At 37.5% G+C, this 5,787-nt stretch overlaps 1 protein-coding gene across 1 annotated transcript in view; it reads right to left on the reverse strand.

The window, feature by feature from the left end:
- The window catches only part of DACH2 (dachshund family transcription factor 2), a 452,839-nt gene that overhangs the window by 122,412 nt on the left and 324,640 nt on the right, over positions 1 to 5,787 (reverse strand). The window lies entirely within an intron of this gene.

Consider the following 5,787-nt stretch of genomic DNA (forward strand, 5'->3'; position numbering starts at 1 on the left):
GAACGTTGGAGTCCCCCGTTACTGAAGCAAGCAAGCCTCCCTGTTTGCATCAGCTGCCTGGCTGCCAGCCGCCATCTTGGCTGCCAGTTAATTTGCATATCTTGGCCCTACTCTGTGAGTGACAGGGGGATTAGCCAATGGGAAGGGAAGGGTAGCGGTCGTATGCCAATTACCATGTTTCTCTTTTATTGGTGTAGATGTATTCATTATTGAGAGTACTACAGATGGTCTCCCTCCCTTCAATTAGTGTGTACTTCATTCATTCTCCCCACCCCCTTACTCTCCTCCAACTAGATCCCAACCCACTGCAGGGCTTCATCACTCTATTGTCTGTGTCTATGTGTAATGCATGTATGCATATGCGTTCTTTGGTGAATCTCTTCCCACCCATCCTCCCCCCCTTCCCTCTGATATTTGTCAGTCAGTTCCATATGTCCACGCCTCTGGTACTATTTAATTCATCAATTTATTTTTTTCATCAGATTCCTAGATCATTTACTTTTATATTCAATTGTTGATAGATACATATTTATTATTATTTTATTGTTCATATATTTATCTTTTGTTTTTCTTCTTCTTCTTAAAGACCTTTCCACATTTCATGTAATACTGGTTTGCTGGTGATGAACTCCTTTAGCTTTTTCTTGCCTGTGAAGCTCTTTATCTGACCTTCAATTATAAATGATAGCTTTGCAGGGTAGAGTAATCTTGATCCTTACTTTTCATCACTTTGAATATTTCTTGCCACTCCCTTCTGGCCTGAAAAGTTTCTGTTGAGAGATCAGCTGACAGTCACATGGGCACTCCATTGTAGGTAACTAACTGCTTTTCTCTTGCAGCTTTTAAGATGTTTTCTTTGTATTTAAACTTTTCATTATGATGTGCCTTGGTGTCGGCTACTTTGGGTTCATCTTTTTGGGACTCTCTGCACTTCCTGGACTTGTAAGTCTATTTCTTTCACCAGGTAGGGGAAGTTTCATGTCATTATTTCTTCAAATAGGTTTTCAATTTCATAGTCCCTCTCTTCTCCTTCCAGCATCACCATGATGTGAATGCTGGTATGCATGAAGTTGTCCCAGAGGCTCCTTGTGTTATCTTCATATTTTTGGATTATTATATTTTCTCTTCTCTTCTCTTCTTTTCTTTTTTCTTTTTCTCTTCTGATTAGGTGTTTTGTTTCTTTGTTTGTTTGTTTTTCTTTGTGTTTTTGCTTCCTCATATTCCAAATCGTTGATTTGATTCTTGGCATCCTCTACTCTACTGTTGATTCCCTGTAAATTAGTCTTCATTTCAGTTAGTGTATCCTTCATTTTTGACTGCTCCTTTTTCATGTCTTTGATGTTCTCACTAATTCCCTTGAAAGTATCACTAAATTCCCTGATATTTTCACTGTTTCTTGAAGTTATCATTAAGTTCCTTGAGCATCTATATAACTATTGTTTTGAACTCTGTATCTAGTAGTATGCTTGCTTCCATTTAATTTAGTTCTATTTTTGGATATTTCTTCTGTTTTATCTTTTTTGACATGTTTCTTTGTCTCCACATTTTGGGTGCTTCCCTGTGTTTGTTTCTACGTATTAGGTAGAGCTGCTTTGTCTCCTGGAATTGGTAGAGTCCCTTGTGTAATGGATGCCCTATAAGTCCCAGTGGCTCAACCTCCCCAGTTATCTGAGCTGGGCACTCTAGGTTCATGCCTGTGTGGACTGTGTGCACTGTCCTGTTGTAGTTAAGCCTTGATATCTGTGGGTGTCACTAAGAGAAATTGACTCCCAGGCCAATTGGCTGTGAGGACCTGCTGCATCTACAGTGGAAGATCTTCTGTGAAGGACACACCTGTATGGAGCAGGACTTGTTTCAGAGGGGCTTTGGTACTCTATGTGTCTGTCCCATGAGTGTATTGTTCATGCACATGGTAGAGGTAGAAGCTGGTATCATCTGAAGCTGTCCATCAAGTGCAGTGGCTCTAGGGCCTCTTCAGAGGTGCAAAGTCAGCCACCGCCTTTGCTCTGTCTGGCACCAGCCAGAATAAGCTCCAGAGCATCTGCAGATGGCTGCTATTGTTTTGGATTTAGATATGTTCAGGAGAAGCTAAGCTGTGAACCTTGGCCAGCTGCTGCTAGTGTCAGCCTGTGGCAACTTACCAAGAGGTATGGGGCACACTGAGTACAGCTGCTGCTTATTTGAGAGATTTTAGGAAAGCCTAAATCCTGAGCCAGAATAGACCATTTGTATGGAAAAGACACTGCAAACAACTTGGGTATGGCTGCAAATTGGGTGGGGAAGAAGCTCATGGAATCACCAGGTTGGGACAAATAGTGTGGGCCAGGTAGATGGACTCTCAGATATAGTACCTGCCAGTCAATTCTATGAGGGAAATTCCCAGCACTTTAACGGGGAGAAAGCTGCCCCTGAGTTCTTGTGCTGATGCCACACAATTTAGTTCATCCCCTTATGTCCCTGGACTCTTCCAAGCTGCTGCCACAGTGCTGGAGCTCAGAGGAAATGAGTCCAAGTAAGTCCATGTGCAAGTCCTTTAAGAGAAACTGACTGGTACTCCTGCAGCCTCTGTGTCACTCCGCCACAATCCGTGCTGGCTTTTACAGCCCAGAGATATGAGATGCCTCTTCCTGGCTCTGAGATTCTGGGATAGGGGTCTGGTATGAAGCTGAGGCCCCTTGTTCTTCATGGGAAGCCTCCTCGGCCAAGATATCTCTTCTGATTTAAAACACACATATGTGGGTGTCAGACCACCTGTTCCATGGCTCTGCTCCCCCTGCCCAGTATGTATGTGTTTTCTTCTTTAACTCTCTAGTTTTAACACTTCCATTCAGTAAGATTTGTGGTGTTTCTGAATGATAGTTGTTCTGTATTTTAGTTGTAATTTTGATATGATTGTGGGAGGATGCAAGTAACACCATTTACCTTCATTGCCATCTTGGTTCCTCAATTGAAATGATCTAGCAAACGTTCTTAAAATCACTTTTGAGAATTGATGGGAATATCTCTCTTTCATGACAGCAACTCAGTTTTTCAAACATAAGTCTCAAATGGTGAGGCATTTAAAAATGTACAAAGTGCATGTAAAATTGTAAAAAAAAGGTCAGATGTCTCTAATCAGGAATAATAAAAGGGCTTCAGGATTATGTTCCCAACCACAGACACAGACGTATTTCAGGCTGATTATGTAATTTATAACATCAAATAAACAAGCTTCAGGTAAGCACTATTTTTTACTATAAAAATAACTTATCTAAAGCCAATATGAATCGATTCTGGCTTGAGGAAATGTGTATGCAATATACAGTACTAGGATGTTAATTGAATTAGTATCTGACCTTTATATGTACATCAAATAAGCAAAAATCATTTTACCTTTATTATCTCTTTGGAATTTTTTGATGGTTGGTCCATTTTCCTGATCAACAATAACTTCCTCTCTATTATTCGACATCATAACTGTAAATAGAGATATAACTGAGTGATTTTTTTGCAAATCACTCAAAAGAAAGGCAAAAAAGCATTATATAAATGGCTATTTTATTTCAGTAATAACTAACATTAATTGTATGTACTTCTTTTAAAACAATAAAAATTTGTGTTGATCTGATAATATAATTTACAAATCAATTAGCTGCTTAATTATGTGACTTTTAAAAATAAAATTAATATATTAGATATATAACTGCCAACATAAATCCTTTTTTAAAAATATATTTTTATTGATTTCAGAGAGGAAGGAAGAGGGAGTGTGAGAGGTAGAAACATTAATGATGAGAGAGAATCATTGATTGGCTGCCTCCTGCATGCCCCTACTGGGGATCAAGCCCACAACCTGGGCATGTGCCCTTAACCAGAATTGAACCCAGGACCCTTCAATCCACAGGCCGGCCGACTCTGTATCCACTGAGCCAAGCCAGCTAGGGCCAACATAAATAATTTAAAATATTTCTTTTTTTAAATGTGTATGAAAATTAGCTATTTACCTCTGTAATTACTATTTCCCAAAATGCTTCTGAATAGAATTTACCACTTAAGTTCATGAATTAATATAAGTATGCATTATGTCACTCTATAGAGTCTTGCACATATATGCAGTAAAATTAATAGATAAAATAGAGCTTTCTGTTAATTATTATGTGTTTCTGCACAAAATTTTATATTTAAAGAGGGAAATCATGCCAAATTTCATAGGTTATCATTTAATTTTCTTTAATTATATTTTGTTAAAACATTACATAGTTCTATAAGTAATATATGGTCACTTTAAAATAAAAATCCTCAAACCTTCTTTTTCATGTATAGACAACTTCTCTATTCTGCTTGGATGATTTGGAATGTGATTAAAAGACTACTGCCAAAGAAATTAGAAATGTTTTATGTTGTCAGAATTTTTTAAGACTATTATATTACTTTGGAAATACTTGATTTTACTTCTAAGTGTAAGATATAATTCTTTTATGATACATCCATCACAGAATACATTTCCCTATGTGCTCTGCTTTTAGCCAGAACTCCATAAATAATTATTTACACACACACACACACACACACACACATAAATAAATAAATATCTCCCTTTCCTCTCTTCTTAGTTACTCATTAAAACAAAGAGTATATCCATAGAAGAAAATATGACTTGTTTTTTTGATTCATCTGTGGTTATCCATCTGAATCTGATTGTCTTACATAGACTCCCTCCTACCAGTTGCACACAATGTCATAACTAACGGTCTGGTTCCACAAAATAGTAAAGCTAGGAGATCGCTGTCAACTCTTCCAGGAATTAAACTTACTCCCTTAGGGGCAATAGCCCCAAGTTCTAGCTTAGTGGTTCTTAACTCTGACTGCACGTTAAAATCTTCTAAGGTGATACTGAAAAGCAAAACAAAACACTGCGTCCAGGCTCTATTCCAGCCCAGGTAAATCAAACTCTTAACATGTGGCCTGGGTCTTCAGATTTGTAAGTGCTCCAAGGGTGGTTATAATGAGGATCTAGATTTGAGACCCACTGTGCTCACTGTAAAGCTAAAAAAGCTATAAACAACATGTAATGTTGATAGGCTACGCAAGACTTGGATAGATTTCCACAAGAGAGAAATCATATTCATTCTTCCCCAGCACAAAATCAGAACCTAACACCTTCCCTAATCCCTCAGTTCCTCTCCTCCCCACCTCACCCCATCCCTGGGGGAAAAAAGCATTATTTTGGAAAGGCTTGAAGAAATCATTATTAGGAAATCTAAAAATTTAGAGTTCAAATAAAAAATGCCCCTACAGTAAAACTAAAAGAAGCTCAGAATTAATTTTTCTCTGAAGGAAATAGATACTTAGGAAATTGGATTCTGTAGGTACAGAAGATTAACAAAGATTTTACCTAGCTTATAATTGTATACTAAATGAGAATTTGTTACAATTGAATGAATGCACTTAGTAATGTCTGTATACCCCAGTAAGATCAGACAGAAGGAGATGATAAACAAGGTAAAGGCACACATTAAAAAAATAGTGTTTATTCCTCACTTTTCCTTATCACTTTAAAATTCTGTTTTTCCACATATTATTTCATTTGACCTCACAAAAATCCACTCTATTAGGCAGGACAGTAATTGTTTTCATATTAGATAAAGAAAGTGGTGGTGGTTAAGTGACATACTCAAGATTTCCTACCTATTTAGTGCCAGAACTACAGATAGATTGAAGTCTTTAATATGCCACATCACCAACAGTAACAGTATTCTGAAATTGTGTCTATGGTGTAAGACATCTAAGACAATTAAAAAATTGTAG

The sequence above is a fragment of the Myotis davidii genome, unplaced genomic scaffold, assembly GCF_000327345.1.
Source record: "Myotis davidii unplaced genomic scaffold, ASM32734v1 scaffold258, whole genome shotgun sequence".
NCBI classification, from domain to species: domain Eukaryota; kingdom Metazoa; phylum Chordata; class Mammalia; order Chiroptera; family Vespertilionidae; genus Myotis; species Myotis davidii.